Source organism: Vanellus vanellus, assembly GCF_965231255.1.
Source record: "Vanellus vanellus genome assembly, chromosome: 14".
In the NCBI taxonomy this organism is placed as follows: Eukaryota; Metazoa; Chordata; class Aves; order Charadriiformes; family Charadriidae; genus Vanellus; species Vanellus vanellus.
In genome coordinates, this window is record NC_138919.1 from 16426233 (window position 1) to 16449158 (window position 22926).

The following is a 22926-nucleotide window of genomic DNA, read 5'->3' on the forward strand; positions in this document are numbered from 1 at the left end:
GTGAGATCGCTGCCAACTGCAAATTTTGTGAACTAAAACAATGATTATATTACAATGGACTAGAATTCTAATTGCAGCTAAATGCTTGTTTTCTGTGCCCTCCCTCTGCTCTGGCCTCATCTCTAATTCTTAAAGCAGGAGCTAGCATGTACCATTGATCCTTCTGAATTGTGCTGAGAGAGTAAAGCTGCCTATTGATGCATTTAACTTCTTTGAATGAATGATGCTTTATAATGACTGAACAATCCAGACTCCCTTTCATCTCCTTACGTGCTAGTTTTTGATATTCAGTATGTGTATTAGAGCATAGTGCATCATATGAAATGGAATATTATAACCGACTTCTTCGCATTTGGGAGGGGAGAGCCAAGTGGTGGGATTAGAATGGCTGCTTCCCGGAGGCAGGTTCAAACTGCCTTTATATTGTGCTCTGTGTCAAGGATATGTAGTGTCTGGGTAGTGATTTTCATAATAGGCTAATCCTGGTGGAGAGAAAAGAAGAAGAATAAATTCCAAATTGTAATAAGAAGTTATTCAAACAGAGCAATTAGCTTTTTCTTCTCAAACGTATAATACAGAACAACAGATTTTTTTCTTTACCAAACCCTAAATGCAGATGTCTGGCAGGGTAAAGTAGCCAACTGATGAGAGATACACAAAGTCATGAGGAAATACTGCAAGCGAACCAGTTTACAATTCATCCTTCAGAAAATAGCTTTTGTTTTTTTCCCAGTTGCTTTCAATTATTAGGGGTCAAATGATAGTTGATCCCGCCCCCCAAGCTGCCTTCTTTCTTTGAGGATGTGCCCTTCACGTCATGCAGCTGAGACCTGGCATAATTCACTTGACTGTTGTGTTCCCCTCTTCCCTTCTAGCATGGTGTGGGCCATGTTCTCTGTGGCTGAGTATACTAGGAAAAGTGATGTTGAATGTTGCATCTTCCCATCTTCCTGTGGTTCTAATGTAACATGAGAGCAAGAGACACTAAAAGCACCCGCCTTTGTTAATTATTATTTTTTTCCTGGAGCTTGCTAATTAAATCATTAAAATTTTATCTTCGCTTAACCATGGATAAAGCCTTTTGAAACATTTAATTAGTATGCTGCAAGAGATACATGTGAAACCAAAAGCATTTATATGGTGTGAATGACTAAGAAAGATAGATTGAGAAAAAGAATATATGAGAATGCATTTCCTTGCAACAAAGCTGCCCATACTTCTAAACAGGCTATAGATAAAATTACACTGTTGGCAGTAGGTGCAATTCCAATTGAGACAGTGGCACTCACACGAGAATACCAATAGCTAACCCATAGATTTCAGTGCAAATATATTATAAATATCTTTTGCATTGCCATGTGCCGTGGTTTTCCTTTAGGAGCACAGTGAGAGAAGTTGTGCGCAGTGATGGAACTTGTGCACCTCAGTCAGGTACTGCGAAGGTGTTCTCTGGCATAAGCTCAAACAATGCAATGGCGTTGAAAGTCAGGGCGGTTTCTGTGTACTGACCTAGGAGCAAAAGTTGTATACTATGCAGAAGGAGATTTTAACTTCATGATACGGTATAAGATTGCAGAGAGATGGGTTTCTTCTCCAAGGCTTATTTTAGGAGTGTCTTAGACAAAGAAAGGAACTGTAATTGTGGTCATAACATTTTTATGCCCCATACAATAATTTTGCTATCCATATCATATTTGTTCTGTGATTCCTTCACCTATTTTATAGGGAAAAAAAGCCTGGCAGTACAATTAGGCAGAATAGAAGAATTCCAGTCTTTCAAAAACATTTGCAAGAAATAGCAAGAATAGCCTTTACTGACTGGCACTGATACGTAATTCTGGGGTAATGTCTGACACACGAATCAAAGTCTGTGCTTGAAGTTGGAGTGGAGTTCTAATCTGAGTCTCATCAATCTCCAGTGAATACCAGTCTGTTGTATATGGGAACTACTATATTACACCGGAGAAAGGTGGGAAATAGTCCCTAAGCAAGCATATATTATATTGTAGGAAACTTTGGGACATGCAGTATGGCGATTTCCAATTCTATTCTGAGTGTTGTGAATCCGACTTCTTTGGGACAGTTTTATTCAAGTAAGGAGGAAAGATCAAGAAAGGCTCATTAGTCTATAGCTGCTTTTCCATCTCCTCTCAAAGGGGAGTATTTTTTATTTTCTTTTTTAACTGCACCTCTGTTCTTTCCATAAATAAATTTCTTCCTGGCTGTTTTGCTGACAGACTGGCCTCCTCCAGGCATTTCTCATATGTCAAAAAAGTTGCAAGAGTTGTGCAGGAAACAGCATTAAATTAGAATGAAGAAGAAAAACAATTTTGTTTTTGCTCTCCTTTTCCCTATCTAACCTAAACACTGCCTTTACTAAAATCTTATAAGGTCTGCAGATATCAAAACATCTTGCAAAACATCATCGCTGTTATTGTGTGAGGTTATAGAAGTGCTGTAATAGGGATGTGCGCCTGTCAGCTCTAACAATGCATAATGATACAGTACTCTATTTAGAAATGGCAATGACAGCTATTAACCTATTCTGTTTGTTATAGGATAATAGTGGAGAGTAATCCCTTGATTTTGGTTAAGCACCACGAGAGTTTAATGCTGCCCTAGAAGATAGAACCACTGGATTCATTTAAAGGAAATCGCAAAATACATTTTGCCTACATCTTTATTTTTAAAATTCTATATTCAGACCTATAGTTCTGCAGCTTGGACCAAGATTAAAATTCACTGGTGAAAAAGAGTGAGCTTACTTAGTTTTGTTTGATCTGTACTTTTCAGTTCTCAGTTCAGGCATTCATTTTTTTTTCTTCAGTGAAACTTGATTTGCAGTTAGTCCTGAATTCTCTGCATCTTAATTCATCAGTGAAGCTGTAACTCTGACCAAGCAAGACAATCTGGGCTGAAGAAAAAAAAAAAGCCTACCTTTTTTTTTGCATTCCATACTGGTTGTTGAAGTCAGGGATTTCCAACTAAACTCACCGTTCTTTCCACTGATCTGAAAGTAAGTCATACGTTTGCTAATGCAAACCAGATAATAATGAATTTCCATTTTCATTCAGCCTTTCTTTTCTGAAGCTGTATACAGTGGTACGAATCTGAGATAACTTGCCTTGAATTATAAAAACCTTTTCATGTGACAGGAAAAATACTTCAGGTAAATTTAAGTCAGCTTTTCCTTCTTTGACCCAGTATAGACTGAGACTACAGACATCATTAGGCATGGCTAGCCATTGCATCAGCTCTACGCATATTGTGATGTGGCACGACGCAGACATGTCCCATTTCACCTAAGAGGGGTGGCTAGATGGAAGCCTGGGAACAGCAGAGACACCACCATCCCCAGCTCCCAGCATCTCTCTGCCTCTGGATCACAGCTGGTTCATTATGCAGGCAGACTTGAGAACAAAGGGTACCCAGCACATGATTGTCTGCAGTTCACCATTTAGGCATGTCCTATATTTTCCCTCTCCATGTATAGAATTAGCTAATGATCCCAGTCAGTGTACGCAACTGAACTGTAACCACCAGAATTGAGAAGGTCACCAGTGTACTCTGTTCCCATCAGCCTGGAGAAGGAAGATGGGACCCTATCTCCAGAAAAAACTCTGCAGTATCCAATATCATCTTTATAATGGTTTTATTTTGTTTCTGCCAGAAACTTATTCAAATCTGCTCTTCACAAGCAGAATTTGTTAGTGTGATGTAAAGTGTAATTACCTTGCACCAGGCTGCTTGAAAATCGAAACTCAGAAATATCTAGCTGGTATTTTCATCAGGTTCTTCTGTATTCCTCCTCCCAAAAAATCCTTTGTTCCAAATAAAGGAGATTGGAATGATTTAAAAAAAAAAAAAAAAGCCAAACAAGAAAATCCATTTGCAGTCCCTCCGAGATTTACACTGCTTGTGCATTCTGTCATTGGTGTATTTATTCATATTGGAGTCAGAGGCTCACAATAGAGCAGCTAAATATCAGCACAACACAGCTGCAGACTCCAGCAGTATATATGGTCATTTATAAATTGCTGATCAAATTCTATCTGGAATGACATTTATGCAATACTATTGACTTAAATAGGGTTGTCTGAAAGTACTAAGGACAGAACGTGCCCCCTCAGATCTTTCATAATGTTGAGACAGTTATCCTTTGATGACATCAGTTTCCCCACATGGGAAGAAGTCATGGAAGTTTCCCTACATCATGGAAGAAGCAATACAAAACACTGTTATATGTTCTTTTTTGCCACACAGATAAAAATACTATGCTCATATCTGGTTTGTGATGTGGTTTATTTTGGGGGAATCGCATCGTAAGTATCAAGAGAACTGGTTGCCCTTTCCTTTATTTTCCCTAACTGGAATACACTCTCGGGATGCATCTGGATTTTATTTCTGAAAGAGGAGCTTCCTGCTTGCCCAGCTGACATGTCCTCTACTTGAGAACTATTCTCTTTCCTGTTATGATCATCCAGTAACAGAGTTGGTCAGGATGACTGCAGTGTCATTGCAGCTCCTAAGGCTTGGGAGCATTCTGGAGATCCCAGGCTGTTCCTAAGACATGCTGCTAAGTATTTCTCCTGCTCTACAGGCACCATCTGCTATCAACGGGCAAGGTACTGCTCTTCCTGAGCAGACACTAGTGTTCTGCAACCAAGGATCCTGACTGATCTGTTCTGTCTGTACCACAAAGGTGGTGTAGGGATGGATGAACTAACTGTAGGACTAGGACCTTTTAATGCTGCAAGTTGTTGCTTTCTTGGGAACATTTCAAACATGAGTACACATTTGTTTTTATTCAGGAATCTCAGCAGGCTTTTCCCTGAGTTGGCAACAGAATGTTCTTACAAGTCAGTGGGGATAGGGCTTTTGTTGTTATTCTTGATCTACTCTTTACTAACAGCGGCTACTGAGAGAACAGTGTAGGTGCAGCCATGGTAGGTGCATCCAGGCAGTTTTGTGACTGCATTCAATGAGAACAAAAAGTGTTTTGCAAGTTTCCTTCTCTCTTTCTTTTGGGAAGAAACTATCCCACTATCAAACTGAGATGCTCAAGGTTTCGCCCACCAGGAAGAATAGCCTTGGAAGGATCCGCAGGCTCAACAAGCACGTGTTGAAGCAGGATTCACTCTAAAGTGCAGAGATCCTTCTTTTGGAAATGGTTTTTGAGCTTACAGGTCACGTTGAGGTGAGTAATATTGACATGAGTAATGTGAAAGTTTACAGCAACGTTCTGTAATTGCAAATTCTGTTCCACTGAGCTAAAACTGGATTATTCAGATAACAAGATTCTCTGACTTCAAGATCTTTGGAGCATGATAGGGATGGAGGAAAATCTACTAACTACTTGCTGTTGACAGGAAGACACCTGGCCCATTCCCCTAACTTGGCAGATATGTCAAATTTGAATTATTCACCTGTTTTAGTGACTTATTTTGCCATGAACTCAGAGCCATCGCTGTGCAATTACCATTTCTTCTCTGCATGCTTAAAATACGAAAGCTCAGTGTTTGCGCTCTGCTTTGCATCAGGTAACTTTCTGAGTCTGATAAGGAAATCAAATTCCAGCCTCTCAAGTAGTTTTATCTATTTGCAAGTTTTGCAATCCCCTCCTCTCATTCCAATGTGGCAGGCTGTCTTGCTAACAAGTGACTACCTCGCTTAACAAAACAAAACAAAAAAATCACAACTTTTGCAGAGCTCATACATATCTGTAGATCTTCCATTTATTTAATTTTTTCATTTCTTTTTCAGAATAAGGATTTTGCTGGTGAATTATTTATATGACAACAGGAAATGAGAGGGGGAGTGGTGTAAAAATTTTCCATAAAAACCTCATGCAGTTTTCAGTAGAGCTCAGTAAAAGCACTTTTTTTCATTTCTGTGCAAGTTTCATTTGTATTTCGTCACTAGAGAAAGCTGCCACTGATTCAATTTAAATATTTATACAGTCTTAAGATATATGCACACATTATGAGAGCCGTACATTAAGGAAGTTTATCTCCAAATAAAGAGTGGGAAAGGATGTGTCTACAAACATCAACAGATTCCTTCTTTGCTAATTACCAGCACCTGCAGCAGAACTAACTTTTCACTGCAACTAAAGTAAGCAGGATGGTGAAGTAGATCTTGGAAAGAAAGGCACAGAATTCAGGCATGCTTGGAAGGAAAAGGGAATTACTATAAGTTATTTCAAAATAAATAATACAAACACTGTCTTGCCATACAGTTTTGTATCTGACAAGATTTAGATTTAGATTTTACAATATTAGTTAATAATAATGAAAAGGAAACATTGAGTACATGTGAAAATAATTTGAATGTCAAGGAGTATTTTCCATCCCTTGTTCATCTGCTGGCATACTGTGTTTATAATAAAACATTACTCCCATTCAATTATAAGTATTTTCTGAATCTTCTTTTTAAATGGTAGAAAACAGGGATTGACAGTAAGCTATTCTAAATTGCAATGTAAATGTAAATGCCAAAGCTCCATCCTAGTGTTCAGTTTCTGAGTATGTAACCAAATAAGCAACTCATTTCCTCAACCTATAACCCTTGCACCACATTTGTAATGCTTACTTTTGTAAATTATTATAATGTACCTATGCTTCCCAATATTAAATTTTTTATAAAATACATTGCATCTGTATTTCTCCTTTTTATTCCTTTACAGTATTTTTAGATGGATAGTATTTCTAAGAACTTTGCTTGACAACTAAGTGCATTAGTGTATGCTACTGTGATACTTATTTTATAATGTAATTATATTATCTTTGGGTTCATATGTATCACCATTGCAAATGTTATTCCACAACTCCTCTATGTGTGGTTTTTTTCCTGGTGCTTCTTAAGGCACACACTTATCTTGACTATAGGACTGCATTGTTAAGCAGATGATATCAGCTAAATTGAGCTTGCCCTGTGTGAGTACTGTAACAGATAAAAGAAATAACACATTCATTTAGCAGGATGGATCTGTTGCTGCCACTCACCTGAACTTCATTTGAAATTGGGGTCATTTAGCAGTGAGACTTGGAGTAAATAGAGGCAACCAGGATATCAAAGTTTTTGGGCAGCTTCTAACCTGTGAGGTTTTGACTGTGAGGTTAAAGCTATGCAGAATTTCTTAATCTCATAGGCACGCTCAAATGCTTGCTAACCTAAAAATTCTGAAGTGCCTTGAAAGAATCACTTCATGAAATGTAGTGGATAGGTCCTTCAGAAAAATAATGGTAAAACTCCACCTCAACAAATGAAGGTATACTTTCTTTAGATTTTATTTGTTAAACTAGTAGTATGAATGCATTCTTGACTCCAGGGCCATTAGGTGGCACACTTGGGCTATGGGTTTGGCAGGGCATGCCATGAAGTTGTGTGTGGAACACAAAATACAACTGATTAATCCCACATCTTTTAATCTATAGGGAATGAAGCAGGGGGAATGCAATAAAATGATATTTAGGCATGAGGTGGTGTAAAGATTTTGCCAACTGGAAACCTATGAGCTTTCTCCGTCTTTCTTTTTAGGGCATTAGCAAAGTGATGTCTCCAAGTGATGTCTCCAGGAATCTTACACTACTTGTATGGATTTCATTACTGCATTAGTTGAATTCTTAGGTGTACTCAAGTGCACAACTTGCAGTGAAACCAATGTGAGTTAGATGGACATATACTTGTGAAGATCTCCAAATGCTTAGAAAAGGGCTCTTGTTTTGTTGTTTAAGAAACAAATAGGTCAACAAGAACTTAATTATTTAAATTTTCTCCAGTTAGAAAGTATATTTTTGGTATGACTGTGCCATAGGAGTTACATAAACTGTAGAAAAATGCATCCTTGGAATTACATAGTGTTGTTATACAGGGTCTAGTATTTCTAAACTTTGTGGAATTTGAGTAGCACAATTTCTGAGGTGAGGAAACTGAGAAATTAATACAGAATAATGTTTTATTTCTATCTGTGAAACCTTTTGGCCAATCGCATCCCAATTGCTGAACTCTAGGCCAGACACCTGGGATTTCACAAGCATGTGGATTTTTTATTCTCTAAGCAATGCAGCACCAATATGAAAGTAGAGTTCTGGGATGACATCTTCATGGCATCTTGCATCTTTTGGGTTTTGATCATATGATCATAGAATCATAGAATAGTTTGGGATGGAAGGGACCTTTAAAGGTCATCTAGTCCAACCCCTCTGCCATGAGCAGGGACATCTTCAACTAGATCAGGTTGCTCAGAACCCCGTCCAACCTGACCTTGAATGTTTCCAGGGATGGGGCATCTACCACCTCTCCAGGCAACCTGGGCCAGTGATTCACCACCCTCATTGTAAAAGATTTCTTCCTTATATCTAGTCTAAATCTCCTCTCTTTTAGTTTAAAACCATTACGCCTTATCCTATCACAACTGGCCCTGCTAAAAGTGTGTCTCCATCTTTCCTGTAGGCCCCCTTTAAGTACTCTAAGGCTGCAATAAGGTCTCCCGGGAGCCTTCTCTTCTCCAGGCTGAACAACCCCAACTCTCTCAGCCTCACCTCATAGCAGAGGTGCTCCAGCCCCCTGTTCATTTTTGTGGCATCCTCTGGACCCGCTCCAACAGGTCCATGTACTTCTTATGTTGGGGGCTCCACAGCTGGACACAGTACTCCAGGTGGGATCTCCCCAGAGCGGAGTAGAGGGGCAGAATCACCTCCTTTGACCTGCTGGCCACACTTCTTTTGATGCAGCCCAGCATGCAGTTGGCTTTCTGGGCTGTGAGCACACATTGTCAGCTCATATCCAGCTTTTCATCCACCAGAACCCCCACGTCCTTCTCGTCAGGGCTGCTCTCCATCCCTTCATTCCCCAGCCTGTACTGATACCAGGGCTTGTCCTGACCTAGGTACAGGACCCTACAGTTGGCCTTGTTGAACCTTGAGGTTCACACAGACCCACTTCTTGAGCTTGTTCAGGTCCCTATGGATGGTTACTTTGCTCTAGTTGGTATTTGTTCCCAGTTTTCATTAATAACAGAATGAGCTGCAGAAATGACATCTGAAGGACCCAACGTTGTGCTGACTGTTGTCCCAGGGATGATTCCTAGTGCAATCTAAGGAAGTGTGTGTATTCCTGGGATGTCTAATGGAGTATCCATTTTCATTGGAATGAGAAAGGAGTCCAAAAGCTTTAAGTTTGTTTAAAAATCTAGGGGAAGAGGCCATTCATAATGAGGAAAGTCAGTGTGGCTGCACATTCATCTTTTTTTTTTTTTGTTTCTTTTTTTCCCCTTATGCCAGAATGCCTTTAGCTTTCCTCTGGCTTAGTTTTAAGCAGCTATTTTGTATTATATGGCCATACAGTATCTAGAACAATAGGGTCGCACCCAGATGTGACTTGTAGTGCTACTGTATTAAAAAAATGAAAATCAAATAAATAAGAAAAAAAACAGTCTTAGCATATGTGCATGACTCTGACTCTGAGTTTCCATTTTGTCTGGAGAGAGGAGCTTGAGTTACTGTGTGTCCTGCATTTGGCCAGAGCTCTTCATTTACGGTTTTACATCATCTGAAATTCCTTTTGAATATGATTGCACACACATTCTCACCTATCTGCATTCTGATGTGAGAATTAGGTGCTCTGCTTATATGGACTCTGGAATATTTACATTGAAAATTCCACAGGTTTGGGCGGATGTTTGTGCATGACAAGAAATGAGTGGTGTTGCGGTTGTTTGATGAAGGTGTAATACAAGTTTAGTTAGCATGGATGTATTATGATTTCAAATTCTTCTGGCAATAAGAATCAGTTTCCAGGGAGTATCTTGATGGGGAGTGTAAACAAACAATTAAGTGTACAAATAACTTGGTATTGCTTTTCATTGGTAAGGAAGGATTTTTAATTTATGATCAGGTTACAGCTACTAATTTAAAGCTCTTAAAACATTTAGAAGGAATTATTTGATATATTAAAATACTTGAAGAAATAAGCCTAGAAAGTGGTAGTTTTACTAATTCACCATTCATAATCTCTCTGATGCTTCTGACCTCATTAGAAATAAGTAGTGTTATGGTACAGGCTGAAGTAAGGCAAGGATCAATAAAGACAAGAACAGTGTCCAAATGATAAAAGTTTCCATCTAGCTGCTCCTCTCTCCAATTTCCTTACCGCAAGTAGCCTCTCTAGGAGAGGTAACGGTCCAGCAGTGAAATATACTATAAACTTGAGAAAGATGAATGATTCTTGTAATTTCTATCATAAATCTGCCACACACAGAAACAGGGTGGAATTCAAGCTCTGTTTTAATGATGACCGAAGAGGGAATCTGCAGGAGTGCCACATGTTTGGATTTTGGTGTGTTGACACAGGGCCTATGGCATGAATAGGAGGCAAGCTACAAATGTCAGTCCCAAAATATATTGAAAAATATGAGTTAGGAAGAAGCACTTTAGGACTGAAATAGGAGTGAGTGCTCCGGACCCAGAAAGGAACACATTGCTAAGCACAATGGTTTACTGGAAAGACGAGTGGTACTGCTTACGATATGTTAGCAGAGTTGGTGAAGCTGGGTCTTAGATGAGTTTCAAATCATGATTAAGGAGCTTTAGCAGAGCTCCTGAGGACTAAATAAATTTCCTAAAAATACAACATATGTCATTGTGTGGAAGACATTTGAAGCTTTTTATTCTGAAAGCGAGAAATGTTACCTTTTACTCTATTTGTATGAGAAAAGGAAGAACATAAACTAATTGGTATGCAAATAGTGATTGATCCTGACCCAGTTCTTAGCTGTCACTTGTCATCCTCTCAGAGAATCAAGCCATTGTTCCAGTTCACATAGCTAATATTTACACAACCTGGGATGACAGCAGGAGGGAAGTTCATGTCCTGAGCTCTTGCCCACTCCCACCATCTTGCATTTTAGTGAAATGCCTCTTTACACTTAGCACCTTTGCTTTGAAACTTTTCATCTGGGTCTTTCTCCCTGCGTATGGCCAGTAGAACATCTAATTTGATATGGACTCAACAGCCTACGTGCTAAAAACATGCTGAACGCTCTAGCCAGAGAAAAGCAACTTTCTAGGGAATAATTGTCACAGAGTCCTGGCTTCTGGTGTGTCACAGGGCAGCACAGCTGAGAACGCTGGACTTGCTCTTCCTATGAGAAGACAAGATCTCAGAGACCCAGATATTAGGGTGAAGATGATTTACACTGTATGACCTTCATTACTTAATAATGCACTAATTATTTTGATCACCCCCTGAGAAATTCTCCAGTAGTATGAAGTGCCAAAAGAAATGACAGCCTTTTTTTTTTTTTTTTTTTGAGATCTGCCAAAGGATATTTTGGTGGATATTGTGATGAAGAATGTTCCATGGACAGAAACGACTCTGTTTCCGATGTAAGTGTTCTGCAGTCAGTGGACTGAGAGCAGGGATTAATTTTGCCTGCTCTTTTGGAGAGGTGATATCCCCTCCTCACTCGCTGTGTGTGCAGAGGCTCTGGGCTCAGATGAACTGCGGCACGAGCACTGCAGCAGCTCTGCAACATCACAGGCAGGGCAGGAGCTGCCTGTGCAGAACTCCGGGTTAAGAACTGCCTGGTTTGAACATATGCATTTCTAAATATGATATATTTGTGTCTCACATTTTTTTTCCAACATGGAAAGGAGGAGGCTTTATTTCAGTGATATATTTTGGTGGCATATGCCATGGCTTTCTTCCACAGATGCTATCACCACCAACATGTTACAAAAATACTCATTTTCTTTCTATGACTGCTCACAAGAAGCCTGAACCTCTCATAACTATTCAAAGAGATTTGTAGAGGAAATCCATACTCTTATGCTATATTTGGATGAAGTCAGCATTGTGCAACTCCTCTTCTGTACATTCATTTCAGCTTGTCGTATTTAGATGCAACTGTTCCTCCTGGAATTTTATTATGGACATAGTGTCGCTGCATTACTGAACCATTCTGCCGGTCTGTGTAGTACTGGTACAGCATCGGCTTGTCCTGTGTTGCAACACAGTCAGTCTTCCAACAGGACAAGTTATAAAATGCTTCCTTCTTTGCTGTTGGTACTTTGTGCGCATACACGTGCACACAAACGCACAAGCACCATGCGGTTTCTGTATGTTTTGTATTTGACGTGCGGTAGCTGTACATGCTGTGCACCTTTGGGCATTATTAACAATAACTTATTAAAAAATTGTAGGTGAAGAAAGCAACTATGTTTGTAACAGCAAATATGTGTCCAGCAATCAAGTACATAGTATTAAAATAATGAGCAAAAATGCCTGTAGTGATATCCAATAGTAGAATAGTTGTTGCTTTTTTGGTACCGTGTTGGAGTGGCAGAGGGGAAATGGTGATGAAGATAAGGATAAATACTAGTGGCTGTGTGGCATTCCTGATGCACTGCTTGAGGGCTGATAACAGGCTTGGGTTTAGAATTAGTAGAGAAAGTCTATAAATCAGGCAAGTGCTTGGAAATTCTGATCTTATATGTTTGGCCTCTGGGATTTATTTTTGTTTGTTTGTTTTTTTATTGATTTACAGATAGTTAATGGCTTGCTGGAATTTACTCTTAGTCTGATGTGGGTTGTAGGAATATAGTAGAAGGGAGGTACCTCCTCCTTTCAAATCCCAAAGATGCTGGAGGTTAAACCCTTGTAAAAAATATGCAACAAAGGAGCGTTAGGAACAAATTGCCCTCTATTTTCTGATCTCTGTCAACTCACATAGGTCCAGGTTATAAAAATTGAATGCCTCCTGTATCATGGGTAGATTATTATCCATGGACTGGAATGATTGCTGTCACTGTCTTATCTGTGATTTCCTTTTCCAAATTTCAGTCGCTTTGCTTTAGCAAATGACAAGTAAGAGTTGATACTGAACATCATAGAAATTTCTATTGTGTAGTCTACATACTAATTCTGTGAATAACTAAGTGAAAACTTTACTCCCACATTTGGAAATCTTATCTTCATTCTTTTGGCCTTTGGTCATTGTGTGCATTCTTAAGGAACAGAAATTTTTGTCTTCCTCCTCTTTTTACTTCTGAATCCTCTTGCAGTTCAGAAAAAGAAAGTGCTAAGATATGAGACGTTTTCCTCTTCTGCTTTCAGATATTATTTTAAAGTAAACATCACGCCTCATCAGATCAGAGATTCATTACATTCCTACTAAAGGAAATGGGATTTAAGGATATACTCAAATTTAAGAACTTGATTACATTTGCTCAGACATGACTTTAGTAAGCACCATCTATCCTTGAGTAAGACAGAAAGGTTGTAGAATTAAAAATACAGTAAATCATACTTTTCAACAGTTTCTGAAAGAGCTACAGAGCTACACTCTTCAGAGCTTCAGTGAGTCCAGAGCATCTGATTCCCTTAGTTGCCTTTGAAATCTGTACTACTGGGGATAAGGGACAATACACCCTTTCAAATGAATCAAGGATGCAAAAGCAACCTCAGCTGTGTCGTTCTTGGGCTATGAGGTGATTAGTTTTACAGCCCTGTTTTTCTTACACTAGCTTGGGGAATGGAGCATTATTCATTGCAATGTTGTGCAGAGCTCCAGAAAAAGCCCTTGTAATTCCTCCGTATGCCGTTATACACCTAAATCAGTATTCATCCCGAAGGTGTGCTCATTGATTGCAAAATGTCATGTACGAGAATATCAGAACTCTCCAGAAATACTTGGAGGAGCCAGGAGCAGTGAAAGGCAACGGACTTGGGTATGTCCAGGGTATGTCATTGAGTTAGCAGAGTAAACAGTTGCAGTAGCACTAAAATGCTGATAACTGCACAGCAATTGTACCAACGTCTTGTCTGAAATACAAAGCTGGTCAGGTCTTAATTACAGAGCTGTAATTTATGCTTTGGATTTGGTTGACACAATCCACTGGATCCTCTCTCCCATAGTTTAGGATGTCACCAGAGGCCCTAATAGAATTAGAGCCCTTGATTCACAGCACCTTTTATTATATGAGCGTACACGCACACGCATTTTTTTATACCTACTATAAAGTTAAGAGTGAACTTAAGGCCCAAGCTGAAATGGAATTAAATTCCTGTGAAAATAATGGGTTATACAAAGAATACTTTATTAGAATTGAATTGTTTGGTGTCTGTCAATTCAAACATATGCTTTGAGAACAATCGCAGCTCTGAATGATTGTAATGGTTCCTTGCTTGCAATCTAAAATGAAAAAAAAACAAGCACAAAATCACACTCCTTGAACAAAGCATGGGGAAGTGGAATTTAGGTAGGGAAGGATGACATGGAACCTTGCAGGTTTGAGTACATCACCTTGGAGGGGAACTGCTCATCCCATTGTGGACTAGAATAACTGCTGCTGTCTAAACGTGTTAATGTGACGGTTATCGGTCCTGGGATCTAGGTAAGTGAGGTTCCAAGGAACAGTTTGGTGGTTGCATAGCTTATAAGTAGGAGAACCCAATGTGAGTTCTGCAAGTCTTCCCCCGTGTACATGACAACCACTCACACTAACTTGTGTTTGGTCTGTACCATAGTATTAAAGATTTCAAAAATGTTGATTCTCAGGTCTCTATGAGGATGAAGTGTACATTGTGAGATCCCATACTTTGCAAAACAGTAGATTTTTAAATCTGTCAGTGGTTCTGCATTAAGATACTCACTACAGACATAGTGTCATTTGATTAAGAAATTAACTCTACACCAGGAAGAAAAAAATATTTTTTGGTGGGCATTTCCGATTAAATAAAAAAGCAGCAGTACGTAACCGCTTCATGCCTTAGCAGATTAGAAATTGTGCTACTGGTGATACCTCAGTAGTTGTGAAGGTGAAGTATAAGAGGTTTGCTTGGCCATGTGATGGCAGAAATGTGAAAATGTATGCGTTGGTCATTGGGTGTAAAACCAAAACTGCCAGTGATCAGCACTAACTTTGATTTTCACAGCTTTTGTCAGTTTTAAGTTGCCTTTATAATGATGTTTTAACATAGTTTTCCAAAAGTAATAGAATCATGGAGAAGAAATGATACCATATGTCACATAAACCTGGATGTAAGAGGTACAATACTGCAGTAATGGGGCTTCCAACCTGCTGGGATGCCTTTGTAAATGGAAATTGATTTTCTCAAGGATTCTTTACTGGGTGAAATAAATTAAATATACATTTAGTTTTACCAGTTTAAAAACCTCTTTGTTAAAATAAGAACAGTGATATAGAGACACGTTCTAATAAATTAAAGCAAGATAAATTATATCCAGCAGCTTGCTGAATACCTCAACTTATGAGGTTTTTTAAAATCTGAAGAATACAATAGGGGCCTCACAGGAAGATAGCCTGCGGATGTCACTGAAACAGTTTGACTAGTTATAGATTATTTTGGCTTTGATTCTGTGACTGTGTGTCTAGGCTCTTTTTTCCTCCTTTGCTTTATGCTTTTAATTTGATGGGACTTTTCTTGTGAATATTTGAGTTGGAGTCAGTTTGGTTTTAGGTCAATAGGCCCAAGTATGACCTTAGAAATTAGAGAGTCGACCTCAAAATGGTACACAGTTTCTACTCAGACACATAAAGATAATAGGTTTTTAGGACACAGATGAAACTGTTGTACTCATTTTGCTGGTATAATTTACTGCATTAATGATCAAAAAAAGAGTGAAAAAAACCAAAGTAAAAATGTTAATTTCAAGCACCATTACAGAAATACAATACAATAAAATAAAAAAATCAGATAAATGTTCATTTGCTGTAAACTGATGGTTGTTAAGAGCCCATTGCCCTAAAGCAAGTTATGCTTGTAGCTGCAGAAGGCCTAGGTCACCATCATTTGTGAAATGTGGACTACTTAATGGGGACTTTTGTTAATGTTTTAATAGAAAAAGGGGGTTATTTAAATAGTGTTTCTTCAATAATGAAGAGTCGTCATTGTTATGGTGATTGTGTTAATACACTGCTGCCCGTGTCTTTAGTGGCTAAGACATCCTTGAATAAATATAACAGACTAATGTCTCAGTGTAACTCAACAGTTGGTGTCTTCTGCATCCCAGCCTGGTGCTGGGTAGCCAGTCCTCCAGCTCCAGTTGCTCCTGTTCATGGTCCTACTTGTGGAGCTCTCCCTTTCAGCCCTGGCTGTTGCAGCACATGGGGTTTGAGCTGTACTTAAAGGGCACTTGGAAGCCCTGGTATAACCCATGTCCGTTGACTGACTCTGTGCCCGTTTGCTGGTAGAGCTCATTCTCTCGCTGGAGGTGGACTCACGTATTCTGCTTTACTTGTAACTGGTTCAAATGTTCTTGCATCATTTAACTATCACAGTAACATAACTCTATCTCCTCAAGTCCAAGATTGAACTGCAATCCCTGACAAAGTTCACATGGATAAAAAATTGACAGTAGTCAGTGACAACAGTATATTTTTCTGTAGCTGCTTCCCTCTGATGAAAATTATGTATAAAGCAGAAAGTGAGCAAAACCAAGTATAAGGGGCATTTAGGGTTAAAACCAAGTAGTATTTGTTGAAACGTGCGTCCTTTGAGATTTTGGTCTTTGCAGCATTAGTCAACTCAAAATAAGTCTCAGAGCTGTTTCTCCGGAAGGCACCTTAACTGTTCAAATTTATTTAAAAACTGAGGTATGACAAGCTTGCTCAGGTTAAAGCTGTGTGTATTTACATCTCAGGCTGAATCTGAGTCTTGTTAATCATTTGGTTTGCATTGCTTACAAATATCTAAAAATCAGTCAGATTTTTTTTTTAAAAAAGCTAGCTGTTGAGTACTGAAGGTATAGTAGGAGAAATGTAATTTGGAGTAAATACATTTTTTAAATATAATAACTTCTCCAGTGCTCTTTTGCATACCAAACAGACCTAGTGACACTTCTGATATACTTCATGCATTCTGACATTTTTACATTTTCAGCCAGATAAACATGCAATACGCAGCAGAAGTGATTGTATTAGCTTCTTAGTTTCTGCACTGCCTATTGTATTAAATAATAGCATAGAAAAATAAAATAAATCCAGTGCATGCATATTGGAGTAGAATAATAATTATGTGCATAAGTCCAGACCTTCTGGGAGAAGCCAGGCTCCACGTTCAGTAAATACGTGCTCCTGTGCTGTGGAAAAAGAAGGAAATTTATGTCTGTGGCTGAACGAGATGTATCAAGTCCTTTGTGTGGAGGTGCGGACACGGGCATTTCTTGCTGAAGGATTCAAGTGAGCTCAACTGCTCTTCCATGAAGACTTTCACAAAGGAGGCTATGCAGAAGTTGCTCTCTCACTATAAATTAGGGCAGATGATCTGCTTCCTCCAGTCTCCTTTTACATCAGAACTCATCAAATACTCGTTGCTTGGATCTCCTCGCATAAAACACCCCATTGCATAGCAGAAAAGGCCCCACTCACTGTTGAGCGTTTTTACTCATGTCACCAAGGAATACATTTTTCTCAAAGTCCTTTTTATGCAAGATTGAGTACACTTCGCAGATTGTAGGGCTACATGTGCAGACCCCCACCCTGGGGAGCAGCGCACTTGTCACTGGTAATTTGCCCAGGTAGCAAGGAGCTATTTATGCTGAGAAACATCATGCAGGATAGCAAGTTGTTTTCAGAATTAAAGGGTATGGTACCTAATTTTGCATCCTGTTCATTTTTATAGGTGTTTTTGCTGGGATAAGGTAGCAAGTTTAAATGCACTGATTTCTGTGGGGCACTTGGAGTGGAGGTAAGGGTATACTGCAGTTTCATGAACAGGGAAACTACCAGAAAAGTGCAATGGCTTGGGTCTGCAAACCTCTCCACTTTCAGTGTTGTGAAAAGCACAGGAATGGAACAGAACAGTGTAGAATAATATAGAACAGAAGCAAAGCCTTTGCTTTCTTATCTGTTCGTATCCATTTTAACTTCTGAGAATATATTTCCTCTTTAAATGGCAAGAAAAAATAGGCCAGAGAAGCTCATAGAAACCTTAGGAAAGATTTAAAATATTCCATCTGTGAAACTGTTTGCAATTAAAGTATTGACACACAATCAATAAACCTATGAAATTTTACCAGAGATAGCTCTGCAGTAGTTGCAAAATTTGTAGGATAATTAATATTGGAATAGTATGAATTAATTTAATCATAGCATTAAAAGTACATCCATGGAGTTTGGAATTTTTTTGACAGAATAATAAGAAAAACTTAAGAGAGATGAGCATTCTCTCATGATTCTCACATAAGTTTGTGATTTCTAACTTTCTTGGGCATTCTTCAAGTAAAGAAAGCCCAATGATCTCTTGCTGTTACAGGAGTCATTGCTGTCAGGCACTGGGCTGTAAAGAGAAACCTCTTTTTGTTTGTGATTAAATGAATGGAATTGGAAGGGTCCAAGATTATTCCAGGATTTTATTTTGCCACAGGTGCCTGTATGTTTCTTCTAAAATAGTTTTAAATACAGTTTTTAAGCTCATTATGATTTTATTAATTTTGAGGAATTGTTTCAGTGTTGAATATAGGAATTTGGCTACAGGTTTGCATATGCCTCTACCCAGAATATATTTTAAAATGAGATGAAGCAAAAAATTAGGCTTTTTTGACAGTATGACTTTATATTACTAGCAGTAGTTCTGAGGTGATACGCTTATTTATCCTCTCCTATATTTGCTCACAGCTTTCCTGTGAAATATATTGGTGATACAGATAATGACAACAGCAACAGCAAAAAGGGAAGAATGCCTGATCACCACTACCATAACCTGGACCCCTAAAAGAAGTCCTCACCTTGGGAAAAGGAAACTTTAAAAAGAAGCAGTGTTATTTATGCTGCTTACAAACGAGCACACTGGAAGTCAGGGAGCAGCCAAGGTAGTGTCAGTCTCTCAAGGTGTAGATATTAGCTATGGTTGTATTTAAAATTATTTCTAATTGGAGTGTGATCCTGCATATTTTGTACCCCTATGCAAATGCAAAATGCAGATAAGGTTCTTAAAGAGACGTTCAGAATAGCATACAGTTGGAAAACACAGAATGTGAAATCCAGAAGCAGTTGTTTGTTAATTTTGAGTATTCTGTGTGTTTTTTATAGACCCAAAGTGACCTGTTCTTTTATGAACCTAAAGAGAAGACACAAGCTCCCTAGCATCCACTAACTGTTTGGAGACCCAGTCTGTGTGGACTGCTGGGTTTTGTGAATTAACAAATACTCTAAATGAATGCAATAAATATAAATCAGGGATGCTGCATTGCAAAATGGGCTTTGTTCATTTATTTCTGACACGAATGGTTTAGTTTTAATTATTTATAATACTTCACAGTGCATTGGTAAATGTGCTGCAACATATTTTGTAAAAGTAATGAAGTCTTCGAAACAGCAGACCACGGTACAGCTGTGGCACCCTGTGGGTACTGTGGGGAGTGACCACTGCAGGGGGGGCAGAGGGAGAGGGAGGTCACATTCGCTTTAATTTGCTTGTGGTATGGAAGCAACCGCACCCACAGGTTTTATTTCTGTTCCCACTGGCAGACAGAACTGGCACATCAGGTGCAAATAAGAGCTGAGGGCTCACACAAGTGCTTTGCTTCTGAAAGGAGAGCTGCTGCTCGCCCTCCTAGCCCAGACCATGAAGCACACTCAGTGGCTGAATAAATCAGTGTCACATGTGCAGATGGTAGAAATAAGCAAGTTAATACCAAAGCAGCCGAGACAGTTGTGCTGCTGGTTTTTGGGATGACTAAACGGAGACAGCGAACGCCGCGAGTGAGTGGGCATATACGGGAATAGGAAGTTTGAAATTGCAAAGTGTATACATTTTCTGGTTTCGTATTTTCAGATCATTGCCTGCTCCATTAAGTCAGCATTGGGAAACAAGTAGGGACCTGGTTTTGGAGGCAAAGCTACCTTAAATAACCCCAAATCTCTTTCATAACATTTCACATGAGAACTAAGGAATGTAATTGTCTCTTTTCGTGCAGGAACCAGGAAAAAGAGGATGGCAGTTGGAAAGGGGAAAAAAAATCTTAAAAAGAGGAAAATATAATAATTGACTTTACAGTAAACGCCAAAGAAATGAGCAGAAGTATATTTTAATCCACCTTTTGTTTTATCCATAGCCTGAAAGTTCGCTTTTGATTCTGACTGCTAACTCCTATGAGTTTATAAACTCTAAAACATTCCATTTAAATTTTTGGGGGGTTATTTTTAGTACTTTTTGTGTGTTTGAAGTTATTAGCTATCTGAATAAAAAGCTAATGTATGAGATGACCTGCTCTGCATCCATGTGGAAGTAATGTAAGATATCTGGTGGCAGGGGGTTGATGATACAACTTGCTTGAGGCAGTGAAAAGTCATACAAGCACACCAAGGAAAGAGTCTTATTTTTCCCTCTCATGTGGGAAAAAAGCCAACCCCAAACCCTTTCCTTTTCTCTGTGTCTGTTGTTGTATTGATAATAAAATGGCTAATATCTCACCCTGGATTTGCACAGCTATTTATGAGGTAGGTTCTTTCTCCTTGCTCTCCTGCTGTTTCACACTATAGATATATTCAACACTGGAAATAATCCAGAGAAATTAGTGTCTTCTTTATGATATCACATATATCAATATAAATATGGAGATGCTATACAAAGGCAATCAAATTTAGTCTGGACTTATATGCATGTAAGCGTTTTACTTCTCACTTGTACTTGCAGCCCTTTGCTGCAGCAATCATGTTAATCTCTGATGACTTCGGGGAAGACCAGATATGTTAATGAATAGCACAGCCTGTGTAGGTTCTAAGATCACAGAATTTATGGAATATGCTTTGCGAGCTACTTTATTCTAATGTCTTCCTCGTGAAGCCACCTTCCTGGACTAACATGGGATTTAAAATACAACCCTTGATCCTGATCCTCCAGAGACTTATTAATGGTGTTAATTCTATGCCCTGATACTTCAGTAGGATTGTTCATAGTACGAAAGGGTAAGAACCTACATGAGGCTTTGCAGAATTGAGATCCAGAATGCTAACTTTGTCTTAGTCTTCTTCCTTAATTGTAATAGTGCACTATTTTCGCGGAGAGTTGCCAGCTACCTCAGTTACTGCAGAGCAGCATTTTGTGTTTGTGCGTTGATCCTATAGTCTCTGACTTTACAACCCTGGTATCATCCAGTCACTGAACCTACAGACAGTGCTTATTCTTATTTTCTCTTACTCTCTTTTGCACCACGACAGAATTAATTTTGCTTTGCTTCTGACCATTCCAGCAGCATAGCTGAGTGCTGCCTCCTCCTCCTCCTTTTCCCTTCCACAGGAGCACTTAGTATTCATTAGGAAAAAAAGAAAGGTGCTGTTGTACCCAAAGGTGTCTCCTCCATTGAAAGTCTCACAGTGGCCTAATCTAAATTCTGTAGTCAAAAAGAAGCAGTTGGCCTTTGTCGTGCCCCTTTCTCTGCTCTCAGGGTTGTGCCAGAAAGAATCCTTCCTTACCTTCACCCATCACAGCATATGGGGACATTCTGAATTCAGCTAAAAAGGTAGTATATGCCTCATTCCAGAAATAAGATTTGCCCCGTGTCTGTACCGTGTACTCATTCCACTACGTATCCTGGTACTTCTCCCTGTCACCCCTCCTCTCTTCAAGGACAGCAAGTTCCTACAAGGTGTCCTGTGATGATCCTGCTTTCCTCTAGGCTTATTACAGCAGACGTTGTATTCCTGCTTCCCTATTGTAAAATTGTTGAGATTTATATAAACAAAAGTAGCTGGCCCTGGTACACTGAACTGATGTAAAGCTAAAATGTTACAGATAAGCCTGCAGTAGTTTTGTGGGGGTACCATGTAATGGGCCGATAAACCACACAGTTACGGCTTTCTCAGATGTCATTTACTTTCTCCGGGGCAGGGAAAGCCAATATGGGGTGAGCAGTAATGGTCTCCAGCAACTATAAAAGCGAAATGAAAAGTGACGCTTTTCAACTCAGCAAAAAATAAAAGTAAGCTCTCCTTCTCCACTTCTCTGAACACTTGAGTTTTTGCTTCCAGCCAGGGCTGTCAGTTTAGACCAGACTCAGCAAAGTGAAACCCTCTGCTGAAAGCGTTCTATCATTATCCTACTCTTTCTCCTCGCTTTTTCTTTCTCTTTAATTCATCTTTACTAGGCCTTTATTTACTTACTATCGTATTTATTTTGTTTCTTACACCCAAGGCATCCACAGTGGTTTCCCATATGGAAAAAAGGTTGGACCTTGATTTAAGGATCAAGTTGTGCCATGTCTTATAAGGGCACTTCTGGTTTGCCTGTAGTGAGAATGTCTGTGTCTCTTCTATAGAATTTCAAGGGTTTTTTTTCCACATGTGTAGGTCAATATTACCGAGCTTCTTTCTGTGAGAAAAACAGTAACTGTTGAGAACCTCAGGTGAAGGGCTGATAGAAATGTACAGTACTATTTATAGCAAATGTTATTTCTTAGTTTTTGCTGAGAGCAGAACACTACTGCTCTCTTTAGAAATGTAAACTAATTCCTCGTCTGTTTCAAGAAATCAGTACAAAATCTCCCCCATTGACTGCACGTTTGTATTTTCACCGTTACTGATTCTCCTGCCCCGGCTCAGCAGCCCGTCCTGCCAACGCTTTGTGTCCAAGGTTTGGTTTTCCGTTCTGCCCTTTCACTTTCGTCATCTCAAATGCAATATTCATGTATGATTTTTGACTCCCTGCAGATTCCATATTTAGACCTTTCCCTTCTTCCTTGCTGCCATCCACTTTTCTCTATGAAGCCACCAATACCAGAGTATTTCTCACACATGTTGTAGGCCAGTGACTGCTGTGTGGGTTTTCGACCAGAACCGTGTTCTGTATGTATGAAATAGTTACAAGACAATTTGACTACCCTTCCTTTTCCAGGAGTTTTTTTGCTTCCTTGTCTATACAGACCTATGGAGAGCTATAGCGTTTGGCCAGCAGATCTTCATC

General features: G+C 39.2%; 1 long non-coding RNA gene across 1 annotated transcript in view; it reads left to right on the plus strand.

Annotated features, from left to right (window-relative positions):
• LOC309677633 overlaps positions 1 to 19069 on the plus strand; it is a 39861-nt gene extending 20792 nt beyond the window's left edge. Inside the window, exon 3 of the long non-coding RNA XR_014269698.1 lies at positions 19056 to 19069. This is a non-coding gene — a long non-coding RNA (uncharacterized lncRNA). The remainder of the gene's footprint in view (positions 1 to 19055) is intronic.
• Positions 19070 to 22926: the final 3857 nt, after the last annotated feature.